Source organism: Globicephala melas, chromosome 17, assembly GCF_963455315.2.
Source record: "Globicephala melas chromosome 17, mGloMel1.2, whole genome shotgun sequence".
NCBI lineage: Eukaryota > Metazoa > Chordata > Mammalia > Artiodactyla > Delphinidae > Globicephala > Globicephala melas.
Window position 1 is genome coordinate 63,764,739 of NC_083330.1, and position 22,434 is coordinate 63,787,172.

Here is a 22,434-nt window from a genome sequence, read left to right on the forward strand (position 1 = left end):
CCCTGATTTATACTCAACATAGTGGGGAAAGAAATATGGGAAAGAAGGGAGGCATAACCAGCATTTATTAAGAACCTATTATGTGCCAGATATTCGGGGCTGGGGTCGGGGTACACGTCCCAAGTTCAAGAGGAAGTGTGGGGAAAAATGGAATGATTGTATTCAGACACGCTTGGGTTCAAACCTCAGCCTACTTTCATAATATTATCTAAGCCCCCTCTTCTCCCATTTTGTGGATGACAAAACTAAGGCTCAGAGGAGAGAAAATAATTTGTCTGTGGACACAAAGCTCTTAAGTGGTAGAAATCATCTTCTAAACTGGGTCTGTGACTCTCCCTAGGGTAAAGAAATTTGAGTTAAATTACTGTCCTCAGGGGCTGAGTTTCCCCACCAAGGAGGGGAGCAAAGACACCTATTCTCGGAGATCACATCCGCATATCCTAAGCAGGTACCACTTTCTCGCAGAGCAGTCCCTTTAACCACCTCCTGCCACTTGCCTTTGAGTCCCGCCCGTTCGGGATTACAAAAAACCTGCTTCTGGTCCAGGCTGGTCCTCTCTGCTGTTGTTTACTTTAAAGAAAGAAACCACCACCCGCCCAGAGGACTTGTATTTCCAGCTCACTTACATCTCTTTTGCAAGGGTTCATTTTCATAGACTCCCAATCTCCAGGGAGCTGTGTCTTTCCCTCGGAAACATGAGCTGTAATCAAAGGTATATTCATCCCCGCACATCTGCCAGCAGCCACGCCGGAGCCACGGTTCCCCGAGGCCTGACAGAAGGAGGCTCAGGCCAGGTGCCCGGGGAGCATTCTTCCCTACACAAATCAGATTGTCCCGTGGTTGCCCTTTGTAGAGATGGCAGAGTCCCAGGCGGTGCTTCTCAGATTGCTGGAGGACCTGATGGGGCCGGGGGTAAATAAGATTCCACCCTCCGTTCAACAAATACTACTGAGGGCCACCACGTGTGGAGAACTGTGGACACTGAGAATTCAACTCTTTTGGTGACTTCCCGTCACTCACAGGGATAAAGACCCAGCTTCTTAAAGGCCAGCAAGTCCCTGGAAGAGCTGGCGCTGGCTCTTTCTCTGCCCTGCTTGACTGTGGCCATCCCAGCCAGCTTCCACTGCTTGGTGACCAGTATGCCTCCTCCCCCTTGGCCCCATACACGCTCTCGCTGGCTTTCTCGATTCTTCCTTCCCCTCTTGGCCAAGTTTGCTGCTGCCTGCCTTTCAGGTCCAGCTCCCCGCCCCGCCCCGGCGCCACCCCCCCGTCTGCCATATCCTCACGTGCCTCTCCTGGCGATCTCGCCACCATTGCATGTGCTTCAGGTAGCACCGTCACGCCACTGGAGTCTCTTATCCAACCCAACTGCAAGGGCAGGGCTCACCTTATGTCCCCAGCACTGGCCCGTAGTCAGTGCCCCACAGTTATCGGAGGAATGAAGAGACAGCAGTGAGCAAATCAGACACTGCCCTGCCCGGTGCTGGGCATATCTTCGTGGAGTGCTGATTGTACTTGACAGTTTTCAGGGGGAAATATTTGGGAGCAAATACAGATCAATTCTAGAGTAGAATTCAGTGTCCTGGTGAATGTTCAAGGTGTCGTTCTGCGCCCTCACACGTCGGGGAGGTTATGAACTCAGCTTCCTCCGTGCTCCTGGGGGCGCCTCAGTGGAAGACCAGGTTGGGGGTGATGGGAGAGGTGGCCCAGTTTGTCAGCAGCTCAAGTCACGGAGCCAAAGTTTAAGAGGCAGCGGGGCGGGGGTGGGAGCGGGAATGGAAAGACTACACTCAATCAGGCCTGAGCTCAAACCTCAGTGCTGGACATTTTACGCTTATGACACGCGGCAATGTATTTAATCGCTCTAAGGTTCAGGTCTGTTGTCTGTAAAAGGGGTATAAGGATACGTGCTCGTCAGACTTGCTGCGGGAAGGACAGACAAGCCATGTGGAGGGCCCAGCTCAGCGTCTGGTGCAGAGCAAGCACTCGGGGAGCGGTGGCCTTTGTACTCATCACTCGCTGCTCGCTCTTATGAATTAAAGGCTGTTGTTGGTGTCCAAAGTGGAACATTTTCTGGAGCAAAGACAGGCAACTTAAGGCTGCGCTTCTGGCTGGCAGAATGATGGCTGCACAGAAGTGGCCTGTAGTTTTCCACCTTCTTTGAAGTTGACCTTCCTCTCTTGTATCCAGTCTGCACTGGCCCTGGCCTGAGTCAGTCACTCCCCAGCAGTGTCCTCCATGGGTTCCTCACCCTCTCCTCCATATGAGGCCATCACCTCGGGACATCATGACCTGTTTACTAGAATTTCTCACTCATCTGCTAAACGTTTGCCGAGTGAAAAAATGGACTGGAATAAACTACGTGAGAGGGGGTGACCCTGGGGAAGGGTGTTTTTCTTCTTCTACAGACCGTTAAATCACCGTTCCTCTTTTTCCCCCTGCAGTTGTCTTGCCATCTGGTAGGTTTAAACTAGGCCAAAAGGGAATAGGAGGGACCTGTAGGGAAAATCCTACAGGCAGATTTTTCCTCATTGGGATTTCGCGCCATGTGACCATTTTCTGGGGAAAGGAGTTCTGAGCCAGGAAGACTGGAAATGTGTGCCCATTAAGGGCTTGAAGGACAGTGAAAAGCCCTTTGCTGCATTTATACTGCTCGCGATGAAAGCTGCCATTTCCACGTGCAGGAACTGCGGTCGGCACTGTGGCCTTGGATCCCCCGTGCAACCCAAGGAGGCAGGTTCTGTTTAGAGCCCCACTTGGCCGCTAAGAAAACCAAGGTCCCTGGGAGAGAGGTGCTTGGCGTCAGGGCACAGCACAAGCGTGTCAAAGAACCAGGACCAGACTCAGACGTCCCGTCTCCAAGACCTATGCTCTTCCCCCCATGCTGGTTAGGAAGGATCCAGTGTCTAGTGGGTGGTGCTGCAGAGCTGAGTTCCAGGATAAACGGGGAAGATGTAACAGATTCATTGAGACTCCCCAACTCTGAGAAGGATTCACGGTGTGGCCCCAGCCAAGCCCCACTCCACGCCTCTGTGCTCAAGAAGAAGCACCTAGTCAGCTGAGGATGATAATAAGGATTATCAATAATAATAGTAGCTTTCATGCCTGATTACATGATTCTCAGTGTTTTGTATGTGTTACCACTCTGGGTCCTACAGGGTAACTCGGGATTAATTTGGGGAAGAGGGAGAACAGAGCATTGAAGAGAGAGGGTCTAAGATAGCATAGCCATATGGCTGCAGGGGGCATAGTGGGTTCAAGAGGCTTAGGCATCCATGAGCCCAGAGCACAGTGGGGCAAAGGGAGCGGGGAGCAACGAGCAGGGGGCAGACCTCACAGGCTCCAAGACCCTGCGATAAGGAGTGTGGCTTTTTTCCTGAGGCAAATGGGGCGTTCATTACCTGCTCCCACCTGTCCCACCTCTATGTACATTGTCCTTCCTCACATTCAGTTTATTACGTATCTTTCTCCTTTTTTATACCGTGAGTTTCCTAAGGGTAGGGATTGGGTCTTATTTACGTATGTATGTATGTATGTATGTATGTATGTATTTATTTATGGCTATCCGGTGCTTAGCACAGAATCAGGTATATGTGGATAGTCAATAAATGGTTGTTCATCAGATATTTAAAATATTCAACATTTAATAATAGTAACACATTCAATATTTAATAACTATATATTACATATTGGTTATATATAGATATTAGTACCTGTAATATAACTTCCATTATGCAGGCATTTCTGCTCTAAAATGATATATGCGTGCCTCTAAAACCCTGTACTCTGAAAAATTCAAAAATCACAGCGTTTTGGGGACAATTGGGCTGTAGCAGAGCATTCACGATTCCTGTGACTCTGTAATGAAGCACAATCCAAGTGGTGATACCAAGCAGAGTTCAAAGGGCATGATACATTTTGGATAAGGGGCTTCCCTGGTGGCGCAGTGGTTGAGAATCCGCCTGCCAATGCAGCGGACACGGGTTCGGTCCCTAGTCCGGGAAGATCCCACATGCCGTGGAGCAGCTAAGCCCGTGCACCACAATTACTGAGTCTGCGCTCTAGAGCCCGCACACCACAACTACTGAGCCCGCGTGCTGCAACTACTGAAGCCCACGCGCCTAGAGCCCATGCTCCGCAACAAGAGAAGCCACCGCAGTGAGAAGCCCTCACACTGCAACGAAGAGTAGCCCCCGCTCGCCGCAACTAGAGAAAGCCCGCGCGCAGCAACGAAGACCCAACGCAGCCAAAAATAAAATAAATAAAACAAATAAATTTATATAAAACAAATTTGGATGAAAACAAATATAGCAATAACTTTAGGACCTGAGTAACTTACAGGACAATATATTATTTTTAAAAGGGGGAAAACTTGATGGAAGGGGCTAGAGAAGGCTGGAGGCTGATGGGTTTAGAGACAGAAGGGGTCAGATCATCTTTATCAGGAGTTCCCCGTGGAAGAGCAGTTTCAGGCTCTGCCAGCGTGTAGCGGGGACAGATGGCTTCTCTAGCCCATGGCCTTTGCACAAAGACCAGGAAGAACCGAGCAACAGGAGTGGCTAAGACAGAACATGTGACCACTGGAGCCCAGAGGAGGAGCTGGGAGGGCGGAGTCCCCCGTGGCTTGTTCTACTCAGCTGTGTGTACCTTGCATCCAGCCGCCCGCACTTGGTGGTGCAAAATATGAATGTGCTGGGAACATTTGCCTGTGAACCAGTGTAAACTCCAGGTTTTATCGACCCCTCTATACCGTATATACACTAATCTTCCTCATGGAAGTAACTGCAGCAGATCAAACATTACATAATGGAATACATGACTAACTGATAAACCAAGAATGCCCACTGGCCAGTTTACATCAAGTACGGTACCAGTCACACACCCTGTGTGAGGTGTAGACTGTTTTCCTCTCGGTTCATGAGTCTATTCAGTAAACCCATTCAGTGAGCAGAAGGTAAAGCAAGACATATGGAGTGGGTGACACTAAGCAAGGGCATCATAAACCTGTGATGTGATCGCTTTCCCCATCAGAAGCAGCTGAGCTCACACTTCTGGACATGGACTTAGAGGACCTCAACCCCAACCTGCCTGAAAGCTGTGTGACCTCAGGAAAATCACTTAACCTCTCTGTGCCTCAGTTTCCTCAACTGCAGAGTAGCACTAGTGACACTCCCCAAGTTCTTTGAAAGAGCAGATTAGCTGGTGCATGAAAAGTTCTTTCTAAACTATAAGGGGCTTTAGAGAGTATTGTCCTTCCTGCAAATCAGTGCTGGCACACTCGTCTTAGCTTGCCTCCTAGGGTACCTTCTGCTGGATGGCTAGTTCTAAGGGCAGAGGGCAAATGCAGCTAAACTGGAATCAAACAAAATAAATTAATCACTGGGATTCAATGCAGAAGCTTGAATGAGCTTCGGGAAATTTTGCTGGCGTCCGACGGCCTCTGTGGAGCCCCTGCGTCCACAGTATCTGATGCCTCTCTCTGAGTGCTCACCGGGCAGCCTCTGTCTCCAGGCCTGAGGTCATCAGCCGACCCCTGGCCCACTGCTCTTCGCCAGGCCCCTCCCACCAAGCCAGGCCCCTCCCACCAAGCCAGGCCCGCCTGTCCCATCAGCCTCTCATCTTGCTTCCCCAAAATCGTGCAGAGGAAAGGAATACCGATTCCGGAATCACATGAACACGGGTTTAATGAGCTCTACCACGCAGCAGCTCTAAAATCATAATAGCCAAGCTGTGGTTTCTTGAAGCTATTTCTTCACCTTGGGAATGGGCTACAACTTCCTGACTTCCTTCCTTCCTTCTCTGATTAAGAGGATTAGAAATGCACACTTTGCAGACTTTAATGTGCCCAGGAATCACCTGAGGAGCTTGTTGAAAAGCAGGTTCTGATTCTGTAGGGCTGAGTGGGGCTCGAGAACCGCCCCTTCCAGCAAGCTCCCAGGTGATGCGATTTCAGTTTTGACCGTGGATCCGGGGTATGAAGCGCCTGCCATGTAGTATGTACTCAGTGGATAGAAACTTGCCATGAAGACTTTTCCCCCCAAAGGGTGCTCCTTCGAGAACAGCGATAGATGAATAGAGACACCTCTGCTCCCCTCAGAATTCTGAGGGCCACAAGAAAAAACAAGTTTGGCTTTAAATGTGGGCAGGGCGTGGGGAGCGAGGAGAAGCGTGGCCCCAGCAGCCGCTCATCAGCAGGCTTTCCACGCTCACGGGTGCGTTGCAGGTGGGCCTCTGCCGGGCTGCAGAAACCCCTAGAGCTCAGGCCTCGACTTGCCATGCGGGGAACGCATCCTCCGAGCCGGGCGCACGCGCGTTCCTCCGGCTACAGCTCTCCTGACGAATTTTCAAAGCGCCCAGGGCTCGCCTGGCGGGAGTCTCCCAGGATGGAAATCCACGTTGGGGGCTTTTGTTTTCAGGACTGCGGTATCTTTCCGACTTGAGGCCTTGCGTACAGAGCTTTTCCCCTCCACCCTCACCAACGTGGAGCCGTGAACCCCCGCTGCTGCTAGGAACGGACACCAAAGACTCAAGGAAACTCGGAGTGGGGTTCAAGAGACGCCTCCCCAGCCCCACCCAGCAGATTTGGCTTTTAGTTTCGCTCTCCTAAAAGGCCTGCTTCTCAAAAAGCTGCTGACTCACCCAGAGTAAGGGTCTCTTTTTTTTTTTTCTTCTTCTCAGCATCGTCCCAAAGCCCTGAGATTCTTGAGGGCAGTTCAGCGAGCACCCCGGTCCTGACCATCTCCTGTTTCTTTCTCCTCCCCATCTCCATCCCAGGATCCTAGTGCCGAAATGAGAGTTGAGCCCCCCTTTGCTTTGTTCTGCCTTTAATATTGAGTATCTCTTCTTTGTAGGTCTTGACGCCCCGTCTGCTCTCAGAGTCAAAGTGTAAAAAGATTCCCAGGATGTAAGCAATATGGGACTGGTGAGTGACCCGTGTGTTTGGCGGCGGTCGGGGCCTCAGCTGGATTTCAGGAAGGGAAGGGAGGTGAGTGGAAGGGGCAGGGGCGGCTGAGCTTTTGCACCCCTGAAACGGTTTCCCTCCAGATGCAGCTGGAAACAGTGCACAGTGCAGAGAATCCAGGTGCAAATCCCTTGGAATCCACTGGGTCCCTGCCCGTCCCTCCCCAGAAGCAAAGGGAGAACGCAGGTGGCTGTGCCGACCTCTCTTTGCTCAGATGACAACAACTCAGGCTCCCCATCCGGAGGGTTCGTGCTGGGAATTGTCCTCTAACCCGGTAACCAGGGTTAGGGACATATGCTTGGACTAGAGAGGGAACTACCAGGCTCACACCAGTTTGTAAACCATAGCCCTGAGGAGACATGAGTAAAAGGAGGCGAGAACGCCACCTTTGCACCTTTGAACGGCTGTCACTGGCAAGAGGGCAGCTATCGACTCAGCCTAAGGAGAAATTCCTAACAAGAGGTTGGCAACGGTAAAATCGACGTCCGTTAGAGGTAGTGAGTTCCCTGTCGCTGGCAGAATTCAAGCACAGGTTGGAGAAGCATGGATGGGAAATGTTGAAGTGGGGAGGGGTTTTGACAGGGTAGTGTTTTCTTGTTTGTTTGTTTGTTTGTTTTTGCGGTACCCGGGCCTCTCACTGCTGTGGCCTCTCCCGTTGCGGAGCACAGGACGCGCAGGCTCAGCGGCCATGGCTCACGGGCCCAGCCGCTCCACAGCATGTAGGATCTTCCCAGACCAGGGCACAAACCCGTGTCCCCTGCATCGGCAGGCGGACTCCCAACCACTGCGCCACCAGGGAAGCCCCAGGGTAGTGTTTTACAGACTGTTCTGTGATGACTAAGAATCCCGGAGGGGCATGAGGATGAGGGAGAGAGTTTAGGGAGAGTGAATGAGGGGAACTTGTGAGCTCACACACACACTCTCGGCGCTGCGTGTTTTATGGGGCAGGGTGCTGCCTTCAAACAGTTTAGAAGTTACTGGATGAGACGGTCTATCCTCAGACCTGTTGTCCATTGGCCAGCTGTACCTGAGCTTATGACAGACGTCCACACATCACACTTGTGACCCCAAACATCTGATCTATGTGAAGGGGTGGGCAACTCTCCAAGCACGGCAGGGGCTCTGACCAGAGGCTCGAGGGAGCTCTCCCCCATACTAGGACCACCAAAAGAGTTGCCAGCGAGTCGCGCTTTCAAGAGACTTGCCCGGGATCCCGACCACACAGACCAGAAGGGAAGGCACAGGGTTGGGGTGGGGGGATGCCGCGGCAGGACTCCCCGAACCCCCAGACTGTGGGAGGACGGTGAGCATGGCTTCCCCAAGGGCGCTGGGCTCCTTTGGTAGGACCACATTCTCCAGTGACCAAAACCTGGCCCAGTGAACGTGAGAGGAGTCATACCACAGATGCCGGTGGCGAAATTGCCCAGGGGAGACACCCATTGCAAGGGAGAGGGTCTGAAGGTCTGAATAATGAGCACGGGGGCTTCCTTTGTGCTTTGTAACTGGGTCTTCTTCCCCCGGGCCTGGGTCAACTGCAGCACAACATGTGTATCGAGGGCAAGGCGCTGTGGGAGGCCAGAGATGGGGTTTTTCTTTAAGAAGCTGAAGCCTGGACGAGAATCGAGTTTGACAGTCATTGTGCAGAGGCTGTACGTTCAGCTGAGTCCTGAGTGCTGTGCGGTGGGCGGACGGGTGGGAGAGGAAGGGGAGGGGGCTGAACAGGAGCTTCAGCTGTGACTCGATGCTTCCTTGGCAAGTGTTCAAGCATGAGCTGGGCTTTGAGGACGGAGGCTGTGTCCTTGATTCAAAGGACCTGGCATATAGTAGGTGCTCAAGAAGTGATTGTCGAATGACTAAAAGGGAAAGTGAAGAGGTGGCAGCTCGGGAGGCCACGTCTGTGGTTAAGAGCAGGGCCCCTGGAGTCAGACGGCAGGGTTCAAATCCTGCCTCTTCCGCTAGCTGTGGGGCCTCAGGCAAGTCGCCCACCTCTCTATGCCTCAGTCTCCCCATCTGCAAAATGGGCGTCATGATAGTACCTACTGCATAAGGGGGCTGTGAGGAGTCCATGAACTGATTCATGCAAAGCCGCTTGGTCCTGTGCCAGCACATCGTAAGTGCTCAATAAACATTAGCCCTTGTTCTCATTCTAGATGTGGCGCATGACCCCAGATTAAGGTTCAGTGTTGGGACGGGAAATAGCAACATAGGTGGGAGGACAGAGCACTGGACGGGGAGTCAGAAGCCCTGGCTTAGCTGCAGGGAGGGGATGAGGAAAGTGATCACTCCCCCTGAGCTCACTCTACAGCCGAGATGCTGCAAGAAGGCGGTCAAGGGCAGCTCCATTTTTCCTGCTCTCCCTCTGGTGGTCCCAGCACTGGTTCAAAGGCAGGGGCAGCTCAGCCCTTTATTACTAGCTGGGGGCCTCATGGTGAGTGGTTTGACTTCTCAGGACCTCTCTTTCTCCCAATAAATGAGAAAACAATGCGGGCGTCCTTCCCTCGCAGAAGTGAAAAGCACAGGTATGAGGGTCTGTCGGTACAGATGGAAAATCGTTTAAGACTTGAGCTTGGGTAGCCCAGTCTGGAGTCTCACAGTCAATGTCGGTTCCCAATCCCTTCTCCAGTGAGGCCTGGCTGTCTCAAGACAGATTCTCAAAACGATGCTTCACTTCGCAAAAGGCACCGTTCACCACCCAGGATTTGTAGCATATTTCAAATGAAATGGCGTTTTCATGAAGCACTTGTCAGGGTCACATTTCTTGCATCAGTGGTAGACCTGGGACCATGGAACAGGCTTACTCGGGGGCCTACCTTTTGCCTCTCCTGCCCCGTCGCCCTGTGATCCTAGCTGGAATGTAATACGATGGTTGTTTAAGCCAAAACTGTTTATGGTGTAGGCACAGCCCCTATGCCTATGGGGATCCTAAAAACTGTCACTCATATCAGTCTCCTTCTCCCTGTGTACCCCCTAACATCTGCCAAGCGACCCCAACTTCGGTTCTACCTTTAGTGGGAAGGGGACAGGGATGAGGCAGGGAACAGCTTCCAAGGCAAAGCGGTCAGAGAGAAGAGGTCCCAATTCCTGGCTCCGTAAGCCATTTGGCATCTCTCAGCTTGTGTTCCACCTCTGTTCCCATGAGGCGACTGGGCTAGGTCAGGGCTGGCAAATAGATTTCATCTCCCGCTCATTCTGATCAATTGGTCATGGCTGCCAGGGGCACTGTGTGGAGAAGGATTCTGAGGTATACCCAGGAAAGAGTGTGCTGTAATGGATTAGTGATGTCTGCTGGGGAGCAATAAGGAGGACTTAGCACATGTGCTACCTTTTGGCATCTGAGACAAAGCAATTTCCAAGGCCCCGCCTGCTCTCACACTTCGTGCTTCTACCTAGCAGCCTTGTTTTACATCAGAGAGGCAAAGCACAGCAAAACCTCATTAATCTGGACCACTTTGGTACCAAGCCAAGTGAGTGAAAAGTCTTAATCTGAGGGTGTCTTCTGCATGCAGGTGAGCTCTATTATCCTTCAGTACACGGAGTCAGCTCAGCCCAGCTAGCTGACAGGTGGGGAGGGGAGGCAGGGGCCTCAGTGGTCTGTGCTTGCATGTCTGACCGTATGGCTGAACGCACCTGACCTGTACTTCTAGGGCACTTGCTCTGTTTATGAGCTTAGGATGGATACCAACGAAACTCTCACAAAAGCAGGACGTTTTCTGAAGTAGCAAATCATTCCGTGGGCAGCTTTGCTTCTATTTCAAATTGCCAAGGGCTCTGAATTAGAGAGACTTCACCGCACGAGCTGGGAATAAGCTGTGTTTCCAGAATTATATGCAGAAGATGAGACAAAGTAATTCAGAACTAGGTTTCCCCTGAGTTTCCCGATCTGTAAAATGGGGATATAATATACCTCACAGGGCTCTGCAGGAGAGCAAATGAGATAAAACGTGGAAGAGACCTAGCAGAAGATCTTGTTCACAAAATATGGTCAAAAGATGCTGTTTCTTCTCCCCTTCTGTCACTTCCCATCCATAATCACCCTGAAAGAAGGGCTTTCTTCTTATAATACGAGAAAAATGAAGCTACAGATTGTTTTAATAGTACCGTACTTTCAAATGACTCCTGTTCGTTTTTCAGAGGCTCATTTTTCATTGTCGATGATTCTCCAATAGGAAAGGTCCACTTAAACCTTCAACTTGAGTTACTCTACTCTTGGTCTTCTGCAGGGAGTAGCTGCTGCCCCAAGGGTCCTAACATGCATGCGCACGAGTGTCTTGGTAGGGGGTGTCTCTGGAGGGGACTGAACCCCACAGTGACTAGACCACGTCTTCCCTTCAGCTCAGCAAGTGTCAACACCCGAATTCACTCCCACTGCAGGGAGAGTGCGGACAGCCAAGGTGGTTGAACGCCAAGTTGGCACCACCTGAATTTGAGTGGGAGCGTGTCTAAAGGATGGGCTTTACCTGTTCAAAATGGGGAAGACGTTTGAACTGGAACTCCTCTTTCAGCCTTAGTTTCTGAGACTCTTCAAGAGAAGGATTCGATTTATACTTAAATAAACATCAAGAGCAGTTAAATCGATATGAAGGGGGGATTGGAACTCACGCGCAGTGGGAAGAGCAGAGCCTCTGGTCACAGAAGCCGAGGGCGGGGGGAGGGCCTGCAAGCCCCCGTGGCTCACTGGGACTCCTGGGTTGTTGGCCCAGAGCTGGCTTCTCAGGGGGCACCAGGCAAGTGCACACCCGTTATTCTGGCCACCTTGAGCGTCTGTCCCCAGTCTCCTCCAGCCCCTGGCCTGGTGAGCTGGGTCAGATAACCTCATGCTTCTCTTCTGTCCTCTCTCCAAGGCCTAGAGCAGAACGGCTCCCCTGCCTAAGCAGCAGCCCCGCCAGAGAAGGCGTGGCCAGTGGTCACCCTGCTGTCCCACCGGCAGGGAAAAGCGGAACGGGGCCCATCCTGCCCTCCCATCTTTCCCACTGAGGCTCCACATCCTGGTGCCGGGACCCTGTCCTGGTCCCTCGCTTCATCCTTGTCTGGCCTCAGACTCCTAGCTCCTGAAGATGGAGCTGAGGGGACCGTGGACCAGGGGGAAGCCTTGGGGTTAGAAGGCATAGGCGCGCCTGGGGAGCTGGCCTCTGGAGACCTGGGCAGGCAGGGGCGTCACATCACTCCAAACTCAGCAGGTGCCACAGTTCCCCAAGGCCCTTGTCTCTTCTCTGGGCTCCCACAGAGGGTACTGTCTACACCACCCAGCATGAGGCGGCACGACAGAGCACTTAAATCCATGCACTCTGGTGCCAGACTGGCTCCGTTAGAATCCCAGCCGTACCTTTGCTAGCCCTGTGATCTCGACCAAGTTATTTAACGTCTCTGTGCCTCAGTTTCCTCATCTTTAAAATGCGCCACTGGATAGGGTAGTTACGACGACTACTGAGCTTATGAAACATGCTTAGAGCAGCGCCTGGCACTGAGTAGAGGTGTTAGTAAAACAAAATCTGTAGGTAAAGCAATGCAGAAGTCAGTGTGTCACATGATCGCCCGATTGACACCAAGACAGTCAGCTTCCTACCCACAGAAATGAAGTCCCTCATTCGACCTGTGGGCTCAGGGAGGCTTTCAGCTAGACCCTGAGGGGAGGGAAGGATTTCTGCAGAAGGGGAGGAAGGGGCAGCCTGGGCAGAGGTGCCAAGGGAGAGGAAGACGTGCGGAGGGTGTCGGGAAGCCTGCTGTGGCTGGAGCAGAGAGAGCCTGGCTGGGGAGCATGTGGCAGTTGAGATGGGCAAGCTTGGCTGAGTGAAACCGCTCGGCTGAGTTCCCGAATGCCATGCTCAGGACTGGACTGTTTGCAGGAAGCAATAAGCAACTTTCAGAAGTTTTTTGGTTTTTGGTTTTTTTTTCATCTTTATTGGAGTACAATTGCTTTACAATGGTGTGTTAGTTTCTGCTGTATAACAAAGTGAATCAGCTATACATATACATATATCCCCATATCTCCTCCCTCTTGCGTCTCCCTCCCTCCCACCCTCCCTATCCCAGCCCTCTAGGTGGTCACAAAGCACCGAGCTGATCTCCCTGTGCTATGCGGCTGCTTCCCACTAGCTATCTCTTTTACGTTTGGTAGTGTATATATGTCCGTGCCACTCTCTCAAACCAAGCGACGCAGCCTTGGGTTTAGAAGCTTGACATGGTCACAGCGCAGCGGGTAGGCTGCAGATAAGAGAGATCAAAGACAAGGCAGCAGTAAGGGGGCAGCTGCAGAGAGATGACCCTGGAGACAGGGTGTGGCCTCCTAAACTGAGGCAGTCACAGCAGGGGTGAGAGTGGGGCTCGCTGAGGAGTACGGGTTCAGAGAAAGCATTGACTGGACTTGAACATGAAAAGTGAGGAAAGAGGGGTCAAGAGCGAGCCCCAGTCTCCCGGCTTGGGAATCTAAGAGAGTGATCCCGTTAACCAGGTAGAGCACAGGTAGGGAAAAAGTAGCATATGTCGCAGAAGGTACTGGGGACATGGCACTGGGCACACCGGTGGGACGCCCGGGGCCTGGGAGACAATATAGAGCAGTGGTTGAACAAGTGGTCTCAGGAGTCCAAATGGCTTGAATTGAAATCCTGGGGGTCCTTTAACGTTCCTAAGTCTCAGTTTCTTCATCTGTATAATGGGGATTATGCAGCTATTAGCTGCCCGAGAGGGTCATTCCGGTCAGTACATGTAAAGTGTTAAGCACTGTGCCTGGCACAGAGGGAGTGCTCAATACATGTGACCCGGAATTACGTTAGTATTAGTGCTGATAGTAATTCTAGGATTAGTGTTTGTATCATCGTCCTAGTGGGAATGTCCAGCATGGGCCTGGAACACAGAAGCCAGCTCAGGTCGGGATGGATTAATTCAGCAGAGTCATCCTTATATAGGTCAGTGATTATCTGTCAACCTGGCCAGTGTATGCTTGGGGGAGGAAAAGGCGAGCATGACCTGGGCTCTTTTCGAATCGTATCAACTTCCCCGACTGTGACATAACCCCACCTCACCTTTGCTGCCCTATGAAAATTCAAGGAGGGAGGGCAGGCGTCACCGTCACCCAAGGACGTGTGTCACATCCCTCAGGCCTACTGGGACAGAATAAGGATGGACGGACAGCGGATGAAGGAGATAGGGGAGGCCATGGGGGCATTGCACTCTCTCGGGAACAGCTCAGAGGCAGAGGACAGAACCCTGGGACACGATCAACATGCAAGAGGCAAGACCAGAAGAAACAACCTAACCAGGAAAGCAAGTCACAACCGTCCCCTGTGCCGTAAATGTGGAAATCCCTCAGCCCTAATGGACTAGACATGAAGACTCCGCCATAGGCCGTTGGTTCTCCCACAGACCCAGGTGCAAGTTCAAGCCACATTCTCGTTCAGTAGCCCATGAGGGGCTCTTCACTCCTTCTTCCGCCAGCAGCAGTAGACTTGACATCTCTGAGCTAAGCAGGAGAAGTGAGAGATGGCAGCCCACTCTCCCCTACCGACGTCCATCCAAAAATTTGCCCTAGGGGGCTTCCCTGGCGGTCCAGTGGTTAAGACTCCGAGCTTCCGCTGCAGGGGACACCGGTTCGATCCCTGGTCGAGGAACTAAGACCCCGCATGCCTCGCAGTGGGGGCAGATAAATAAATAAATAAATCCAATGTTTTAAATTTTAAAACATAAAAATAAAAATTTGACCTAAGTGGCCACTCCTAAAGCCCACTCCACGTTACTCCAGAGCCCAAAGTGTATGGGCCAAGGAAAGGATAACACCTGAAACTAGTAGGGAACTGTACCTAAGTGGATACTGGATTATATTAGTCAGACTTTTAGGTACAAAATAAAGATCTAATTCATATTGACGTAAGTGTAAAACAAAAAAGCAGCTCGTGTAATTGAAAAGTCTGAGCTGGTCTGGCTTTGAGCCCAGCTGGATCTAAACAGTGCTGGTGGGTGTGGTTTTTCTCCATCTCCTGCCTCAACTTTCTCCTACGCAGGCTTTACCAAGGCATGTGTCCCCCACTGACCCAGCCCCTTCTCTCTGCAGCCCCCTCAGAAAGAGGGTGTTGCTTCTGTCGTCACCCTAAAAATTGCCCTGGAATTGAGAGGGTCAGGCCTCATGTCCATCCCTAAGCTAAGGGTTGCTGGCTGAGGAGTGTGCAGAGAAGGCCTCCTCCTCCAGACTGTGTGGGATGCCACGCTCGCTTCCGGTGGCTCTCCCAACCCTGGAGAGTCCTCTCGTGTGTAGGACAAACAGTATATTAATTTCCTATTCCTGTTGCTGCTGTAACACATGCCTTAGTGCCTTGAACCACACACATATATCATCTTACAGTTCTGGAGGTCAGAAATCTGCAATGCATCTCACTGAGCTAAAATCAAGATGCCAACAAGTTGCATTACTATCTGGAGGCTCAAAGGGAAAATCTGTTTCATTGAATTTCCAGCTTCCAGAAGCTTTCCGAATTCCTTAGCTCATGGGCCCTTCTACCTGCAAGGCCAGCAATGGCCAGTTGAGTTCTTCTCGGGCCGTATCACTCTGATGGCGGCTCTTCTGCCTCTCCCTTCCATCTCTAACTTAGCTCTTGTGATTACATCATGCCTACCCAGATAATCCAGGATTATCTATTTTAAGGTCATCTGATTTGCAGTCTTAATTCCATCTGCTACCATAAGTCCTCTTTGCCATTTAAGATGACATATTCACAGGTTCTGCGGTTCAGGGTAAGGGCATCTTTGGGGGCCGTTATTCTGCCTGCCACAGTGATTGTTATAATCATCAATTCTAACCTTGATCCAACACTGACCGTGTGCAAAGCCATTTGCTAAGTCCTGTACATGCCTTTAACTCATTTCATCCCCATAACCACCCAGAGGGAGGTATAGCAGATCTCTCCATCTTACCGTTGAGGAAACCGAGGCACCGAAAAGTTAATCACTTCCAAGGTCATGGATGCAGTGACAGTAGAGTTGAGGCTGGACTGCAGACCTGCTAGGCCCCAAAGTCTGGCTCTTAACCAGGAGGTCAGCTGATGGAGGATGTCGGGAATCTCAGAATAATAGAAAATAGAGATTCTTTCCTACAATAGTCAAGGAAGATGGGGTGGTGGGGAGGTTGTCTGGTGCCAGACCCCCTGGGTTTATGTCCCAGCTCTGTCCCTTACTAGTGATGTGACCTTGGCCAGGTCACTTCCGTCTGCCCCCGTTTCCTGGACAATGAAATGAGCATTACTAAGGCTGTGGCGAATCACTGTGGCTGGTTTTATTTTGATTTTTAAAGTCAGACAAATTCTTGGACCCCGATTTTTCTTTTCTATGTAGCTTCAACCTACTTTTAGTGGGGGAAAAAAGAAATACCCATGTCTACATCTCCCTTTACTTTGCTTTCGTTTTTTCCTCTATTTCCTCATAAGGCAGCATGGCAGGGACCGGCCAACCAGGCCTATCTCTGAGTAGCCTGGGAGCTAAGAATGGCTTTATAATTTTAAAGGATTGTTTAAAAAAACCAACAACAACGACAGTATGTGACAGAGACTGCATGTGACCCACCAGGCCTAAAATATTTACTATCTGTCCCTTTCCAGGAAAAGTTTGCTGACCTCAGAAAGAACATGGGTAGTAAGAGTAAAGCAGACCTGGGTCTGGGTCCTGCACTGGCTGGTCAGGGCCCCAGTAGACCTTTAGGCCCTGAAAGCATGGTGAGACCTTCCCTCGGAGGGGAGGGGCGTTTTCATAACCCCCCTCTGCAGCAGCAGTGCCCATAGCAATAGCAGAGGAGGTGCTCAGGGTTTATTGGGCATTTACTCTGGGCCAGCGCTGGGTTAAGAGCCTCATCTCCTTGAATCCCCGCACCAACCCTCTGAGGGACGCACACTATGAACGCCTGTGATGTCTGGGGCAACAGAAGCTGCTTGGGGGAGCAGGTCGCCGAGTCGCAGTGACACAGGGAAAGGAGACAGAGTGGGGACTTGAACCCAGGCGGTCCGGGTCTACACTCTTCCGCGCTGCTTCCCTGTCGTTGCCATCAGCTCTCCTTTCAGGCAAAGCCCTCCTCCATTTACTCTCCTCACCTCTTTCTCCCAGCTCTCTGGCAAAATTCCTTTCCACTGCAAAAGAGAAACTGAAAAATGGAAGAGCTGTGAGAGACAGCTCAGACTCGAACGTCTAAAGTTTTGTTTACAGCATCCATCCATCATCCATCCATCTGTCCGTCACCCACCCATCTATCCATCAAGCAAACACAGCGCAGCCCCAGGAACTCACAAGCACCCACGTCTTTGACAGTGACAACTGGGGTAAACCCCAAGCCTTTGGGTCTTCCAAATCCACTGTCACGGGGAGGTGCCCAGAGAAGCTCATTAAATAGCACCGAGCATTTGATTAACATGCTGCAATTCGGGCAGCACCAGACTATTTCAGCACCCCTCCCCCCACCCGGTTACCATGACGACACTATTTTAACAAACAGCTCCTTAATATTTAATGAAAATTACACTCCTGACAGGCAATCAGAAGAGCAACCACACTACAAAGCACTTAGAGGACATTTTTGCACAAAGCCATCAGTTCCCCCTGATCCCCATGTGCCATCCGTTGCCAGAAAATGCGAGCGTTCTGCGGGCTGGGAGCCAGCGTGATGCCAGGCCTCCGTTACCCGCAGCAATTGAGGGTTGTCGCTTCCTTTTATTTATTTATGTATGTATGTATTTATTTATTTATTTATTTTTATTTTATTTTTGGCTGCGTTGGGTCTTCGTTGCTGCACACGGGCTTTCTCTAGTTCTGGCGAGCAGTGGCTACTCTTCCTTGCGGTGCGTGGGCTTCACATTGCAGTGGCTTCTTTCGTTGCGGAGCACGGGCTCTAGGTGCATAGGCTTCAGTAGTTGTGGCAGGAGGGCTCAGTAGTTGTGGCCCATGGGCTTAGTAGCTCCGCGGCATGTGGGATCTTCCCGGACCAGGGCTTGAACCCGTGTCCCCTGCATTGGCAGGCGGATCCTTAACCACTGACCCACCAGGGAAGTCCCAAGGGTTGTCACTTCTTTCATGCAGAATGTTAACAACGGTTCCGCGTGGTCGGGGTAGCCTGATAGCATTATTAAATGCTCCTTTGTACACAGATCTACTAATTTCACTGCCGCACGCCTGAGGCTGCTGCAAGCCTTGTTTGCTTCCTGAGTCTTGAATCGAGCTGGGCTGTGGGACAGTGTGCGAAGAGCCCAGAACGTGTGTGCGCTGGGGTGAGAAAGAGCTCGTTTCCTCGTCAAGGCGCCATCTGGTCCCACCCGATCGATTCAGTAACAGGCAGGTGCAGGGATCGATCGGAGGACCCAGTCCTCTGCCCTCAAAAGGGTCAATGCTGAGAGAGGAAAGACGAGAACATTCTGTAGCAACCTCTACCACTGTGATGGGCCAGCTATATGCTGAGCACAAGGGAGGCACAAATTAATTACCCATTGCAGATCCCCATGGGGAAAGATGGATAAATAACTATAATAAACTGGGGAGAGTGCTATCATGGTGATCTTTTAGCTGTGTGCCCTTGGGTAAATTACTTAACCTCTCTGTGCCTCAGTTTTCTCATCCATAAATTGGAGATAACACTACCTATATGAAAACCTAACTGTTGTTGTGAGGTTTTAAGAAAAATGAAATAAACGTATAAAAAGCACTAAAATCGTTCTTAAAATATGCAAAACAGTGGGCACATGGTAAGTATTAAAAAGCTGCTCGCTGGGATTTCAGGTTCCCATGGTACCATGCATACAATTGTCTCTGAAGGGCTTACTATCCCTCAGGCACTAGGCAGTGATGGAGGTACACTATCTCATTTAATCTTCACAGGCAGCCCTGTGAGACAGAGACTCTCATTATTAGTGTCCTCACCTTGCAGATGAGGAGATGGGCCCAGAGGGGTTGGGGAACTAGTTGTGAGGCTAGTAAGAGGGGATTTGAATCCAGTTCGTCTGCATCTGCCACCACCACGAGAAGCACACAGGTGGTGCTGGGACCACAGGTGCCTCCCTGGAGGGCTCTGGGGACAGCTGACTGGGGCAAGTGGCCATGGATGCCCTGAAGGCTCATGGGTCTTCATGGACAGAGAATGGGAACATTTGGAGGAAAACCACAGCATGGTTGACTATTTAAAAGGCACATTTTTCGCATTGAGTAGGAGCTCATCTTAAATATGACCTGTTGAATTTAAAAATACATTTAATTTTTATTTAAAATAAACGGATTGGCAAGACAGTATGGTACTGGCACAAAAACAGGAACGTAGATCAATGGAACAAGATAGAAAGCCCAGAGATAAACCCACGTACCTATGGTCAACTAACCTATGACAAGGGAGGCGAGGATATGCAATGGAGAAAAGACAGTCTCTTCAATAAGTGGTGCTGGGAAAACTGGACAGCTACATGTAAAAGAATGAAATTAGAACACTCCCTAACACCATACACAAAAGTAAACTCAAAATGGATTAGAGACCTAAATGTAAGACCAGACACTATAAAACTCTCAGAGGAAAACATAGGAAGAGCACTCTTTGACATAAATCACAGCAAGATCTTTTTTGACCCACCTCCTAGAGTAATGGAAATAAAAACAAAAATAAACAAATGGGACCTAATGAAACTTCAAAGCTTTTGCACAGCAAAGGAAACTATAAACCAGATGAAAAGGCAGCCCTCAGAATGGGAGGAAATATTTGCAAATGAATCAATGGACAAAGAATTAATCTCCAAAATATATAAACAGCTCATGCAGCTCAACATTAAAAAAACAAACAACCCAATCCAAAAATGGGCAGAAGACCTAAATAGACATTTCTCCAAAGAAGACATACAGATGGCCAAGAGGCACATGAAAAGCTGCTCAACATCACTAATTATCAGAGAAATGCAAATCAAAACTACAATGAGGTATCACCTCACACCAGTTAGAATGGGCATCATCAGAAAATCTACAAACAATAAATGCTGGAGAGGGTGTGGAGAAAAGGGAACCCTCTTGCACTGTTGGTGGGAATGTAAACTGATACAGCCACTATGGAGAACAGTATGGAGGTTCCTTAAAAAACTAAAAATAGAATTACCATAAGACCCAGCAATCCCACTACTGGGCATACACCCTAAGAAAACCATAATTCAAAAAGAGGCATGTACCACAATGTTCATTGCAGCTCTATTTACAATAGCCAGGACATGGAAGCAACCTACATGCCCATCGACAGACAAATGGATAAAGAAGTTGTGGTACATATATACAATGGAATATTACTCAGCCATAAAAAGGAACAAAATTGGGTCATTTGTAGAGACGTGGATGGATCTAGAGACTGTCATATAGAGTGAATTAAGTCAGAAAGAGAAAAACAAATATCGTATGTTAACGCATATATGTGGAACCTAGAAAACTGGTACAGATGAACTGGTTTGCAGGGCAGAAATAGAGACACAGATGTAGAGAACAAACATATGGACACCAAGGGGGGAAAGCGGCAGGGGATGGTGGTGGTGGTGTAATGAATTGGGCGATTGGGATTGACATGTGTACACTGATGTGTATAAAGTTGATGACTAATAAGGACCTGCTGTATAAAAAAAAAATTAAATTTTTTTAAAAAAATTAATAAATGGATTGGAAAAGAAAGCATGAGACGTAAGAGGGAGAGCACAGCTTTTAAAGTTCTCCATTTCCTCGTATCAGGATTTAATTGGAGTAATGTCTGTATCAAGTGTGTATGTATATGGAAAATGAAAACATTTTGTGCTAGTACCTCTAAAAGCAAAGAAAGAAAAATGATAGTTTAGGTTGCATAGCAAATTATAATCAAAGCCATAGTGTACTACATTTTTTAATATATATGTGTGTGTGTATCAGCTATTTATTGCAACAATAGCACTTCATAACAAAGAACCACCAAGCTCACTGGTGAACAACAGGAAGTATTTATTTAGCTCACAATCTGCAGGGTTCAGCCTGTCTGTGTTGGGTTTGCTCATGAACCTGAGGTCAGGCAAGGATCAGTTAAGCGGCTCTGCTGGTCTTGATTGGGCTTACCATTACCTCTGGGGTTGGCAGGATGCTGGCTGCCCTAAGATGACTTCAGCTGGGATGACAAGGATGACTTGACAAAACTCCACACGCTGTCACTCTCCAGGTCTTGCCCAGGCATGTTCTCGTGGTAGACGGGCGACAGTATAGGCAGAAAGGTGCCAGTGCTTTTCCAAGCCATGGCTTGCATCCCATCTGCTAACAAACATCCAGTGAGCCAAAGCGAGTCATAGCCAGCGTGGCAGTGGGACGGCCCTACGAGTTTCTATGTCAAAGAGCATGGATACTAGGCGGGATACAGAATCAGGACCGTTATCACAATAATCCCACATTTCCCAGAATCCACCTGTTGCAACCATCAAGCCATCTAGGAGGAGGAGTCCTCAACGACAGATCGGAATAGTCACATAATTTCTTCTGGCACAGAAGCCACAAGATGAACTTGACCTCAAAGTGGGTCCTCAATGCATGGCCTTGAAGTCAGCATCTGTGTCTTCAACATCACACCTGCTCCCTGACTCAAGGTGTCTGCAGAGACGTGCAGAACATGGCTGAGGAATGGAGACTGGGTTTGGATGCCTTCTGGTCCTAAGCTGCCTTCCCACACAGCCCTGAGAACTCAGGGTTAGCCATGTGCTTCCCTGCAGAACTTTGTACCCAAGGTTTGCCCTAATGGCAGTCTGCCTAGAAATGTAGGTCAAATGAAAGAAAGGTCTTGTCTAAGGATTTTTTCTTAATTCCACATTTTTTTCATAGTAGCCCAATACCTTGAATTTATTTTGCACTTGATACTTCCCATAACACTAATGACTAGCATGATTCCCATTTCACAGGCGAGGACACTGAGGTCCAGAGAGCCTAAGTGTGGCAAAGCCAGGTGTACAGCCAACCCTCTCTCTGTCTCCACCCCCACCAATCTGCAACTCAGCCCTGGGGACTGTGTTCAAATCCTGATTCTGCCTCTTGCAGATATGTGGCCTTGGACATGTCACTTACCGCCTCCGGGACTCTGGAGAGAATTTTACCTCCCTGATAGGGTTTTTATGAGAAGTACCTGAGTTTAAAATTAACTAAGATTCTTTTATTTTTAATATCTTTATTGGAGTATAATTGCTTTACAATGGTGTGTTAGTTTCTGCTTTATAACAAAGTGAATCAACTATACATATACATATATCCCCATTAACTAAGATTCTTGAATGCTGCCCTACAATCAGAAATTTTCCTCGTGCTCGCATTTAACCCTCAAAACCACACTGAGAAGTAGTACTGTTATTATCCCATCTTTCCAGATGGGATGCTGGGGCTCAGTGACACCAAGTGACCTGCCAAAAGTCGCCCCATGATGGAGCTGAGACTTGGAGGTAGGCTCTGTGTCTCAGGGGCCTGGGCACCTCTGCTTCCCATGAAAAAGTTCAGCA

General features: G+C 49.8%; 1 protein-coding gene across 5 annotated transcripts in view; it reads left to right on the forward strand.

Annotated features, from left to right (window-relative positions):
- The window catches only part of ZHX2 (zinc fingers and homeoboxes 2), a 172,636-nt gene that overhangs the window by 67,333 nt on the left and 82,869 nt on the right, over positions 1-22,434 (forward strand). For 3 of the 5 annotated variants that reach the window (XM_030875703.2, XM_060287687.1, XM_060287685.1), the window contains one exon: positions 6,852-6,922. The exons of 1 other annotated variant lie outside the window; for it this stretch is intronic. The gene's annotated coding sequence lies outside the window, so the exon portion shown is untranslated. Of the gene's footprint in view, positions 1-6,851; positions 6,986-22,434 lie in introns of all 5 variants that reach the window. One more of the 5 variants, XM_060287684.1, reaches the window with a different exon arrangement.